The 13,995-nt window shown below is 34.9% G+C and overlaps 1 long non-coding RNA gene across 1 annotated transcript; it reads right to left on the bottom strand.

Moving 5' to 3' along the window:
• Positions 1 to 1,095: 1,095 nt before the first annotated feature.
• LOC104588012 (uncharacterized) lies at positions 1,096 to 1,673 on the bottom strand. Its single transcript, XR_733700.2, has 2 exons — positions 1,430 to 1,673; positions 1,096 to 1,318 (listed from the first exon to the last, which is right to left on the bottom strand). It is a non-coding gene; the product is annotated as an uncharacterized LOC104588012 (long non-coding RNA).
• Between the last annotated feature and the right edge of the window lie 12,322 nt (positions 1,674 to 13,995).

Raw genomic sequence — 13,995 nt, 5'->3', positions numbered from 1 at the left:
TATATAACTTTCAATGTGAAACAAATAAGTAAATAAATAAATATATTCAAATGTTCATTATATTAATGCCATGTTTGGGAGTGCTTAAATATAAGTGCTTATTTGGGCTAGGACCATACTATTAAACACTTATTAGTGTTTGGGAAATAAGCCCAAAATAAGTGCTTATTTTTTAAGCCCAAATTTCCAGCTTTTTTTAAGTGCTTATACAATAAGCACTTATTCAAATTTTCTTTCAAAATTATCCTTAGTTAATTTTATAAAAGTACTTTCGTAAAAATGTTTTCATAAAAGTGTTTTTGTAAAAGTGCTTTTGTAAAAGTACTTGTAAAAGATCCGGAATCGGGAATATCTCCCCATTAAATAAAGCACAGAAGTATGGAGATATTCCCAATGCAAGGCTGTAAAGGCTATTCGAACGGGGCCTTGCACTGACTGAAGCCAATCTCCTGATTTAAGCATTCATGATTTAAGGATGTTATTCATTTAGCATAACCCATAGGCTATATATCAACATAGGAGGCGGAGCCCACGGACTCCCAAGTATTTTTGCAATCTGGATTTTCTGCCCACAACTCCCTACCCACACTCTATCTACCTTGAATTATAACCGCACATCTCCATCTTGTATTCCATGATGTGCGGCTGCAGTGTACTGTGGGTAGAGAAAGTGAGTAAGAAATGAGATCAACTTCAGTCAGTGCAAGTCCGTGCTCACACCATTCCAACAGCCTCTTGCAATTTTACATCGGGAATATCTCCCCATGAAATAAAATACAGTAGTAGAGATATATTCCCAATGCTACGCTGTAAAGGCTGTTTGAACAGGCTTACACCGACTGAAGCCGAACTCTCTGTATTCTATATGGTTTCTTCAATCTCCCAAGTCATACCAACAAATGCATTCTCTTGCTTATCAACCGACGGCGTTCAACCTGGCTCACATTTTTGATCGAATAGAATGGATGGAACAGAACTCAAAAACCAGATCGGAATTCCCATAGAGTTTTGCTCCATCGTTTGTTTATCATCCTTTTCTCAGGTCCTTAAATTGTATAATCTGAATCTTTGCTTTTAGAAGGTGGACAGCAAACATACACAGGGAAAAGAACAATATCAACATAATGACCGGTTGAGTACTAAATAGCATCAGTTAGAAGATAAGAAAATCAGTACTTGAGTTCCGATTTGCAGAGAAATCAGGAAGAAAAAAAAAAAAGAAGAAGACAGAGCTACATTAAGACTATAGAGCTAACAGAGATAGGAGCAGCACAAGAAATCGAAGAGGCTCTCCAAGCAGTCGTAGAAGCACGAACAACTGCATTAAAACATTCAATGAAAAAAAAAAGAATGAATAATAACAAATATAGATCTAATGAAACAGGAACGGACAAAAGAGAAATGAAGAATTGGGTTCATTACAACTTACCATTCGTTGACAATCTTGTCTTGCTCATCTTCGCCTGCCGAGAAATTGTTTCTTGAGCCCATCTCTTGGGTCGATGGTGGTTCCATCTTTCTCCCTCAATCCCCTCTCTTTGAGTCTCAGGGAAAAGAAAGATGCGCCAAAGATGTTAATGGTCCTAGATGAAAGACTCTGGAAGAACAAGATCACGCGACGGCACCATCTTGGACTGAAAAAGACATGAAAGAAAAAGTTCTACCCTCCTTTTCGTTAATCTTTTTCAGTTTTTTAATAGTTTCCACCAAATGAGACAAACTTCTTTAAGTTTGAAACCATGAAAATAACCCACACAAAAAAGGAAATACAGTGAGGAAAGTATTATGGGTAATTAAAATTATAAAAGACTTAAACCTCCCTTCATATTTTTCATAAATACTAAAATCTTCCCTCACATTTGGATTTAGACTAAGATCACCCCTGTTATCTGACATCATTAGACAAAAACCTCCCTTCCCCCTTGGCATTCTGTTAGGATCTGTTAGCATATGGCATCATATGAAAAACTCAATTTGGGAGTGCTTAAGTTAAAAATAAGTGCTTATTTTTTTTAAAGTAAGCACTTATTTTATATTGGGTCATTGGTAGTCTCTTTCTCCAATAAGCACTTAAATAAGCATTAGTGACTATTTTATCCTTCATTTTCTTTCAAATTTTCAAAATATACCCTTTGAAAGCATTTTTATTAAATTACTTTTATAAAAGCACTTTTATGAAAGAATTTTTATGAAAACACTTTTATGAAAATATTTTTTCAAAACCACTTCGATAAAAATAATTTTATAAAAATACTTTTATGAAAGCATGACCTTGGATCTACTTAAGTGGCTCCACCAAGAAGTCACTTCATCTAATTCAGGGTGGGGCCATGTCAGCAAAGTAAAGGCTTTGATTTACTTATTTCATTGCAGGGCTATGAAACTGTGGTAGCAAATGTGGGTTCCAGACAAAAACATTATATGTTACTGATTTTTTTTTTTTTTTGAAAAACCTAATTTTGAAAAGCCAATTCTAAATGATGGGTCAAACCCCATCCCTGATGGGCCGATGGTGGATCCCGGACCTTTGATCAGTGGGGGCACACCAGTGGCCTCTTTGGGTAGAAACCAATCTAAATTAAAACATATTTGAATGGATTGGACGATCCATACATTAAATTGGATCAGTTCAAAATGATCCAAAATATTCATTAGATTGGACTAGACCTGATCCAATTGACACCCCTAAGTAGAAGTTGGGAAATAATTGATTGTTATTGATAAAATCGCATACAGCTTCTATGGTGGTTCCAAGGGATAAATCAATCAAAGGCCAGTACAATGTGAGAAAACTGTTGTGATACATGAAAAATTATGCCCCAATCTCACTTTTTGTGAAACTACAATGAGAAACTTGATCATATATTATTATTATTATTGTTGTTGTTGTTATTATTGTTATTATTATTATTATTATTTCTTTTTTCATTTTTTCAAACTGGAAAGAAAGAGTGAAATTGCTATGGCAACCATAGTTTGAAGAATTTGATGAATTAACAAATCACAAGTCTTTCTTCACACCCTCTCAGATTCGGATTCCACTATTTCAAAAATTTGAAGAATTAGCAAGGATAAAAGAGACTTTTTAATAATTTAGTTAGATGTAACTTTAAAAAGAAAAAAAGACCTTAGTCCAATTTAATTAAAAGAGAAGGGAAATTTAGTATTTAGGAGAAATATTAAGGGAGGTTTAAGTCTTTCACCCATAATTAATCTAATACTTTTTATAGAAAAAAGAATCATCACAACAGATTGGTGGGACAATTATTTGGGTAACTTTTCAGCGTTGAATGAGTCTGCAACTACAAGTGAACTGGATTACCAATTCTAGCCAGCAACGCTAGCACTATATTGGGAAATTTTGCCTTCAAGGACGAAATAAAATTGATTAAGCAAGGAGATTCAAGGTGGAAGCCGCGTCCATGCAGATTGTATTTGGCTTTGGTTTCCATAGTATGTAGATGGAAATCACGTCATGCTTATGCTTAGGTTGTAAATAAAGAAAGTTTATAATTGCTCAGTTACGGTGAATCAATGTTTTAAAAATTGTTCTGGAATTAGAACCGTTCTATCCATCGCACTCGGTTTAAATGGATAGCCTGTTTTGATAAAAATAAAAAAAAAGTCAAAAACCTCTTAATAGGTTCAACAGGTTAATGGTTCGGCTATATGAGTCAATGGATCATTGACCAATTTAACGGTTTTTAGGTGAAGACTGGATTTGGAGTAAAACGGTACCGATTACTTAGACATTCCAGTCAATAGCGGTTCGAAAACATTGGGGTGAACTGTGATTCATGTTCTGTTGAATCAACAGAGAGATCTATGGTTGTAGATAAGATTCAAAGTATCGATACGATATTGGGCATATCGTATCGTATCTTGAAAACGATACGGTCCCAAACGCCTGTTTCCAGGTATTTCAGACCCCAATTTTTTTTAATAATAAAAAGCATGCTAAGAGCTTCCCAAAAAAAACCAAAATTTGAAAAAAAACTAAAAAAATAGAGTTTTGGCTGTTTCTAAGTGCCGATATGATATGGTCGAAACTCGTATCGTATTGATACTTTGAACCTTGATTGTAGATGGACTGGAGTCACTGGACCATGGAAGATGATCAAAGAGGAAAGAATATGAAATGCGACCCAGCAATCATTGGTTGAAATGGTATATTTTTGGGTTTCCAATTTCCGTCTCGATCGACCGGAAAAATGGAGATACATGCTTACATGTGCCCTATAGTTGCTCTTCAAGTCTGAACTCTGAACTGCCCACATGCTCCAGAACCAGGAGTAACCGCCCATCAATGGATCCAGACTTGCCTACATGCTTTTCAAGTCTTTAATAATTCTCCACATCTTTTCAAGCACCACTTTCCTTTCAAAGAGGACGTTAAACTTTTGGGGTCTCGGAAAAGGAATTAATATTTTTTTGAAAAATCATATTGAGGGTTATCTTGAAATAATTATTAGACATGACAATTGATAAAATGAATTAAAATAAACTTTTTGACAAAAATAATATTTTTATTAAATTTTAATTACTAAAAGTGACTAAAAATTGGAAAATCAGGAAAAATAATTTTGGAGGGGATTACATGGAACCTAAGAGAACATCACACAAAATTTGGACACTAAAATAAGCTGCTTTTATTGCCAAAAGTATTGATAAAAATGGGTTTATATTAATTTTTAATTACTAAAAATGAAGAAAATTATGAAAAATTGGGAGAAAATGATTTTGTGGAATGGGATTGCATAGAATCTAAAGGGGACACTCACACAACATTTCTATGAAAAGATAAGCTAATTTTGTGCAAGAATGACACACCAAGATGAGTTGGGGATAGGTCAACAAAGTGGTAACATGGGGTGTACGGGTGACATGATGAAAGAGTAACAAAAGTCACAAGTTATTGTGGGTGTGCACAAACCATGCGCATCAATGGCATTGTGGTGTGCACATACCTCGCACCAGGGCACACCACACAAGGCATCAAGTGCAATTGGGTGTGTACATGTCTCACATCGTGACACACCACACAAGACACCAAGTGCAGTTGGGTGTGCTGATGCAAACGGATCGGATCGGATTTGAATCATGGTATATCCGAATCTGATCCGATACTATGGAAAACAGACCCGATCTTATATGAAGATTTGATCGGATCTCACAAATCGGGATTCGAATTCGAATCCAGTGAGGAAGTTAGATATTCAGATATGATCTGATCCAATTTAACTTTTTAAAAAAGTAATAAATTATTATAAAAGTATAACAATTTAAATAAAGAAAAACAAAATATGCAAGTATCTTATTAACTATTTTCGTCATATATATATACATGTTTTTTTATAAAACATAAATAATATAGCAAATTTATAAAAATGCAATATAAATAATATATTTATAAATAAATAAATAACATATATATTTATATATTGGATCGGATTTTCTCGGACCGGATAGGGTGATCCAAATTCAATGTGATTTCTGATCGGATCCTATTATTCGATCTGAAGATCTGAAATGGGGATATCCAAATATGACAAAATGGGATCGGATCGGATCCCGATCCATTTGGACCCCTATGTGCACATATCCCTTGCACCATGACACACCACATGGGGCACTATGTGCAGGTTGCCATGCACAACCCCTTACACCATGAGATCACATGGGGCACATTGTGTAGTAGGTGCGCACATCCCTTGTAGCAAGATGCATAACATGGGGCATCATACATAGTCTGGTTTGCACATTCGTTGCACCATGACACACCACACATGGCACGTTATGTAGTTGGGTATGCACATCCTTTGCACCATGACACATTACATCGAGCACCAGGTGCAATTAGCATGTACATCTAGTGTACAATTATAATTTAGAATTTATAGAAATGACAAAATAGATCCTTTGTTAAACTTCTTGATGAACAATCTTAAAGGTCCTAAATATGTAACTAGAGATGTAACCTCAACATTGTACTCACATATGAAAAATTGGGCAAGGTTGCCACTTAGGTTGCTCTAGAAGCGCATATGAATCGAGCTTCTAAGAAACGAAGGAGGGAATATAATAATTGACAGGATAAAAGACTCTTGCCAAATGTTATATCCTTGCTTCCCTATACAATTCCATCTAGAAACAATATGAAAATATCTCTACCTACTAGGAAATGCTAGAAGGAATTAAATTCATGTATGAAAAGCAAAATCATTTTGATAGGCAAAAGGTTCTCAAAATGTTGATGATCAATCACATGACTGAGAGCCAACTAGTTCCTGAGCATGTCATGAAGATGATAGGCTACATCAATGAATTGTAGGCTCTTGTCAGTATCTTGGAGGATGACATTAAGACTGATGTCATCCTTAACTCTCTTCTCATTTCTTACAATCAATTTGTGTTTAACTTCAACATGTATAAGATGACTATTACCTTGAATGAGCTCACTAATATGTTGCAAAGAGTTGAAGAACTGATTAGGACAGAAAACCCAATTGGCCTACTTGTATAAGTAGGAAAGAAAAATGGGAAGAAAAAGAGGAAGCAAAGTAAGAAAGTTCAGAAAAAGAAATGCATAAAGTCTAAGAAACAGAAAAAAGACAAATCATTAAATGAATTTCATTTCTACAAATAGATGAGACACTAGAAGAAGACCCACAATATTTGGACTCCATAAAAACTAGCCTTTTGAAAGTAATTTTGAATCACTAATCATAGAGACCAATATGTTGGTCACTTTTTACTATATCCTAGTGTGTTGACTTAAGAGCCTCAACTCATGCTTGTGATTCATTATAGGGGTTCAAGGAAAGAAAATATTGACCAGGGAGAGGTGGTCCTTTAGATGGGAACCTCAACATCCTTTGTTTTAAAGTTGTGTAATGATGGTTATTCTTTACTTTTAGCAATAAAACTACTATTACGATGAATAAAAAATTTAGTGTCTCTAGAGAATTAGAGAATGATCTCTATGTGCTCCACCTCTCCTCAGAAGCAAATGGAACACTCACTAAAGTTGTTTGAATGAAGAGACCTCGTGGTATTATTAATCTAACTTATCTATGGCATTCTAAACTTAGCTATATAAATAAAGAAAGAGTCACGAGACTGATTGGGGATGGTCTCTTGGATTTTTTTAATCTATAGAGGATCTTCTAGATTGTGAGCTTTACCTCAAGGCAAGATAACTAAAAGGCCATTCACTAGAAAATCCCAAAGAAGCACAAGTACTTTAGACCTCATACATAGAGATGTATGTATTCCCTTAAACAAAAGGGTAAGAGGTGGATGTGTGAAATTCATTACCTTTATCGATGATTAGTCTCGGTATGGATACTTGTACCTAATGCGACACAAGTTGGAAACCTTTGAAAAATTCAAGGAATTCAAATATGAAGTCAAAAAATAGTTAGGTAGGGAGATAAAATCATTTTGATTAAATCACTACGGAAAATCTCTTAAATGAGTTTATGATTACTGAAAGGACACTAGAATAAAATCATAGTTGCCACTAGCAACTATTTCTCAATTGAATGATGTATCTGAAAGGAGAAATCAAACCACATTAGATATGGTGAGGTCTCTACTTGTACACTCTGAGTTCCCCATCTCTTTTTGGGACATACACTTGAAACTGCATTATACTTGTTAAACCAGGTTCTAACTAAACTAAGTCAATTCCGAAGACTCCATATGAGTTTTGAACTGATAATAAGCCAAGTGTTAGACACATGAAAATTTGGGATTGTCTATTACATGTTAAAAGGATAAGTACTGACAAACTAGAATCTAGAATCAATAAGTGCCTATTTGTAGGTGACTTGAAGGGTTCTGGGTTACATATTCTATGGTCCTATTGAACAAAAGGTGCTCATGACCTGAAATTCTCATTAATGGTAGAGGATTATATCCTCAACTATCAACCTCAACAAGAAATTGTTCTGAAGAGGAGATGGTTAACGAAGTGAGAAAGTCCTAAAAACACCAAGTTACTATGGATCCCACTATTTAGAATATTTTCAATGTATAATATTAGATTTATTGGTTGGTGTGGTGGAGATTGAATTCTTTTGTGTTGGCAAAATTGATTCCAATCGTGCGATTTCAACTTTGATATGTAAGTTGTAATTAATTATTTTTATCTTTCTTAGACAAGTTGTGTAAGGATATTTATTTTTCTGTTGTGAGTTCTAAAAAAACTAGGGTTTTCCTAGTTGATTTACACTAGAGAAACAAGTGGAGATCACATATATGGGAGGAGTTCAAGATCGATGCACATAAAGCAATTCAATGGCTAGTTTCAGTTTTCTAGGATCAAATTCAAACCACCACACTCCTAGCCAAATTTATTTCGTTTTCATCTATTTTTGTGATTTGCTTATGATGTTTTGATTATTATGAATCTAAATTGTTAATATTCAGATCATAAATCTTGTATTTGGTGCATGTTTTGGAACACCAAAACGAAGGCCGAATTTACCTAGTTTTGGTATAAATTGTTGCTTTGAACCCATAGTTCTTTGGGGATGATTAACAGCCCCTAGGATTACTAGTTAAGTGATAAATTTCATACTTGGCTCTAGGGTTTCATGGGACAATTCATGGACCAATTCAGCACAGAAAAACTTAGTTTTCATTAGATTAAAGCAAGATAAGCCCCTTCGGTTTAGACTAGTATATGGCCCGAATTTCTATTTCCAATTGCTTCCATACACCAAGTCAAAGTGTATTTGATAAATGGATTAATTAATGAGTTGATAGTATGTTAATCTAAGTGGGCTATGTTTTGTAAGCTTTAAATAAAATTTAATTGATTATATGTGATGTTTTGTGCAACGTGAATGTGTTCTTACACATGGACCATAAGTGTTTGGCCCATGTTGAAACTTTAGTGGATCTCTAAGACCATCATGGCTGAATACACATAATTTCCATGATGCTTTATAGATCATTGAATGATCTCCTTGCCTATAGGCCCCTCTCTTGCTTCTTCTCCAAAGAGGGGATCTTCGTGATGACCCCAGTCCATGGGGGCCAATACAAATCAACTTTATGAAAATCAATGGGAGCACTCTAGTAGGACCTAAAACTAAACTAGGGATTGTTCCCTTGTGAACAACGTAAGTGCATAAAAATAAGGATTAACATTAGATGACATCTCTAAAGGCCTTTTAGTATTGACATTAAAACTAATTGAATTAGTGAACAGAGATGTAACATAAAATTAGGTAGCCTGTTTGACTATGACAATTAGTTATATTGTCTCATACGATGATAGGGGTGTCATAGACTAATGGAAGGGGTGTTAGATAGTGTATGCCCTTAGCTCAAATCAGCATGTTGTACATTAAGACATTTATTGTAAATGAATGAATCAGCCCTAAATTAGCTACATGGGCCGAACTGCTTTTTGTATTACAACCCATGTACCTAGATAATGTTATATGATAACATTATGGGCTCTGTTGGGCTGATACTGACTTAATCTAATTAATTAAGGGCTTTACAGATATTCTAATTGATTGGATCAATTTATTTCATGCATGTGATGTATGGATGTGTGATGTGCTACGCACATGGACCATAAATACTTGGCCCATGATTATTTCGATAGTGGCTCTTACGCACACCATGGCTGAATGGTGGGTAAGCACTCACTTGACAGAAAGGTTTAACCTAAAATGACAATAAACCTAGTCTGACAGAGGCCAAAGGTAAAGCTCATGAGATGAGTGGATGTGATTATTCATAGAAGATGGTGGGGTTATGCAGCTGAAACAATTGGCTCCATACACCCTATGTAGTTTTCCACATTTCTAGAGACATAAATTCGCATTCTCCGTCATTGAGATAGGAGGGAAATCTCAGAGATGAGCAAATGAAAATGGAACATAGATTAAAATCCATATCTATGTAGATAACATGAATCAAATAAGGTTGTGGACTAATATTTGCTTTGCCTTTTATCAGAAATGGCAAATAGACAATTCGCCAAACTGTTGGATGACAATAAGCTTAAGGGCCCAAATTACGCTGACTGGTATCGTAACCTTATGCTGGTCCTGACGTCCGAGAAATTGGACAATGTTGCTAAAAACCTGCTCCGGATCATCTAGGTGATAGGGCTTCTGAGGCCCGTAGGAGGGAATATCAAGAATGGGAGGAGAAAAAACTCTCTTGGTCGGTGCTATATCATAGCCTCTTTGGACAATCAGATACAACGACAATTTGACCAGATCAAAGTGTCTAAAGATATATTGGATAGAGAGTGCAGCACTGCACCTTGCAGCCGAGGGAGAGGTGCTCTCTTTTCGGGCAGTGTTTGATCATTATGGGCTGAGAGGTTAAGTGTAAAACCATTGGGGATTATACCTGATGGGCTAATCTTGCATCTGCCCACAGTCCTTGTGCCTTGATAAGATGGTTGGACCCAAGGACCATTTAGTGTAAATGTTGGGCCCATTAAGAGCCCATGGTGATGGACTTAAGGGTTCACTGCATTCAGCAATGAATTCGGCCAGGCTTTATAACAGAGGCTAGGATGAACCTATGTGGCTGATGTGTAGATCAATGATAGGGTCCCACACTATACAAAGAGAGCCAAGCTAGCCAGCATAAAAGAGGAAGCGACCCTGAAAGCTTAATAGGCCTAAAAGCTCATTTCGAATTGGGTTAATTGGATTAATTAAATAGGGACGGATCTGGGATTTGTATCAGTAGATAAGACAAGGGATTATCCTTATCCACTTAAAGAGTCTAGATCCAAATAAAGATTTGGATCAAAGGAACTCCTAATTTGATGAGGAAGGTTGATCTTTATCTGTAGATAAGATAAGAGATTATCCTTATCATTTAAAGAGTCTAGATCCAAATAAAAGATTTGGATTAAGAAACTCGTAATGGGATTAGGAAGTTGTCTCTTTAAGGCTATAAATAAGAGAGTAGGGTGAACCTCCAAAGACACATTCGCTGAATACAGAGAGAAGACAACACAGTTAGACTGCTCTTACCTTATGCTCTTTTTCTTCCTGATCTTGCCGCCCCTCTCTTCGATCTCCAGTTCTTGGATTGGATCAAGATTCGATCTTGATATTGTTTCTTGCCAGAATAAACAATTTAGAAGTTGTGCTCACTGTCCCATTCGATTCTTGCTGAAGAACTACCTGCTGATCCTACCTCACCCTAAGCTGTGTCATTTTCAGTGGAGGGAGGATTTGGTACACTCTTTGGGCGTGAACACCTACGTTGGGAGGAGCATTACTACGTGGATTCCGTATCAAGTATATCCCTTCATTGTTTTGGTTTCAGATTTGGGCCGGTTTGGTTGCAAGAACGAACATTGAAAATGCAGTTTTCTAAATTGGGAATAGGATTCCCGAATGGGAGTAAAGAAATTTTTGAAAATTTTCCCAACCTTCCTACAGGGTTCAGCCATCCATATGATGGATCTCCCATACCTTCATGGGTTCACCCTAAGATGTGTCAACTTCTACTTGTTAGTGTATTAAATCTAAGGCTTTTATTCATGCATTGTAATATTTACAAGGGTTGAAAGAAAGAAGAAAACTGATTAATGACAAGGTCGTTCTTTACAGGGGTACATTTACAATAGTTGTAGCTACTACTATAGGAATAATCGTTTTACGTTTTAGTGCATGTACCATTACACTTAAATATTGTCTATGTTCATCAACTTAGGAGAAATTTGATTTCTCTTTAAGTTATGCAATGATGTTTATTCTATTTTATTTAGTAATAAGTATATTTAAATTGAAACAAATTTCTTACTTATGGAGAAATTGAGAATGATTTCTTTGTACTCTACCCTTTTCTAGAAACAAATATGACTGAGACAATGTCAGAGCATATCCCCATAAAAAGAACACGAAAAATCATTGATCCTATTTGCCTGTGGCCTTATGAACATGGCTCATAAATATAGAACATATCATAAGACTAGTTAAGGATGGTGCTTTAGATTGTATCACAATAGAAAATCTACCAACTTGTGAGCCTTGCGTAGAAGGCAAGATGACAAAACAACAATTCACCGGTAAGCCTAAAAGAAGTACAAGTACTTAACCTAATACATATAGATGTTTGTGGTCTCCTGAATGTTAGGAGATATTGCGCATTCATATTTCATAACCTTTACTGACGATTATTCATAATATTGGTGTGTGTACATAATGAGACATAAGTTTGAATCATTTGAAAAGTGCAAAGAATTCAGACATAAAATCAATAAATAGTAGGGAGACAAATCAAAGTACTTAATCAGATTGAGGTGGTATCTCTTTGACAAATTCATGAATTACCTAAAGGATAATAGAATTATATCACATCTGTTTCCCCTTACTACACCACAACTCAATGGTGTATTAAAGAGAATAAATCTGATTTTATTGGATATGGTCTAATAACTTCTCATCCACTTAGAGTTACTCATATCCTTTTAGGGACATATATTAGAGATTGCGATTTACATATTAAGTCAAGTTCCAACCAAGTTAGTTTCCAAGACTCAATAGGAGAATTTTGATTCTCCTATTCTTGGACTGTTAAAAGATTTGAATTTCACTCTAGAAACCTTAACAATGTTTGACCTTATTTTTGGTGATTTACAATCCTTCTAACAATCCTAACTTGCTATCTAGACATCATATCTAGTAGCTTCCCTAATTTACAACATAGGGTTGTTCATCAAACAGATGAAAGCAACCAACCTGACCCAATTTGACCCAAGTTGGTTAGGTTTCTAATATTTTTTAGTTGACTTTGGTTCAACTATATGTTAACTTGAGAGGTCATGTCGGTTTCAGTGCTATTTGTAAAGTAATCAAAATCGGCCTGACCCAACCATATATATATATTTCAAACAGCCATGATGGCTATACTAATATTTGAAGTTTTAATGTAAAAATTAATTTTATGATGAGTTACTTCAAATGATATAATAAAAATTGTAAAATCTAATTATCTATAAATACTTTTTTATTATGATAAGATATGTGAACTCACAGGACCGAAATGAGGCCTATCGTGGCCTAGGCCTGAGCTCATATGTCAGATTGGGTACCTTCAGGATTGGGCTTGGACTAGAGCCTTTAGCATAGGTGAAATGTCCAACCGATGATCACCCCAAGCTCAGAGATCACTTGTTGGTTTTAAAAGCAAATAATTCAATCAATTTTAACCAAAAGTATTAATACTCCATAAGATTCAAATTGTTTAATTGGTTAAATTCCAAACTGTGTAGGGGTGCAACTCTAGGAACCAAAGTTGAAAGAATCATGCCCATTGATATTTTGAAAAATGCTTTATTCAAGCCCACCCAAGTTGCAACCCCAAATCCTATACTTTAGGGTACTAACTCTTAACCCCCTCCCCTCCTTCAATTTTCATTTGCAAGAAAAATGAATGCTAAATTTTTAGTTTCCAAAATTGTCCTTGCATTGTTAATGGTTTTGATGGTAAAAGAAAAATTACTAAAATGTCCATAAGAGTTTGATAAATTGAGAAAAAAATAAAAATCAAGTATGTTATAACATTGTATCTTTAGTTTTTTTTTGCATTGTGTATATTTTCTCATATTTTTATCATTTTCTTTATGATATTTTCTACAATTTTCTATTTTTCTATATTTTGTTGTATTTTCTCATTTTCATCATTTTTTATTGTATTTCCTATATATTTTTTGCAACATCCTACTTTTTCCTTTATTTTGTGTTTTTTGTTATATTTTATTAGTTTTGTACAAAATGGTCTCATAAATTGATATAAGACAGTTTGGGTTTTAAGAAAAGTTGAAACATACACATGACATCTATAGACACCCCATTTTTGTGCTCTCTAAATTGTTCTTCACTTTGTAGCACTTTGATCTTCAAGCAATGCTTTAACCAACCTCTTAGTTAATCTAGGGGTATTTTTGGGATTTTTTTTCTAAATTTTGACCTCCAAAATAGCTCATTCAAATCAACT

The sequence above is a fragment of the Nelumbo nucifera genome, chromosome 6 (genome assembly GCF_055504915.1).
Source record: "Nelumbo nucifera cultivar China Antique chromosome 6, China Antique-T2T, whole genome shotgun sequence".
NCBI lineage: Eukaryota > Viridiplantae > Streptophyta > Magnoliopsida > Proteales > Nelumbonaceae > Nelumbo > Nelumbo nucifera.
This window is presented reverse-complemented; position numbering and strand designations above follow the sequence as displayed.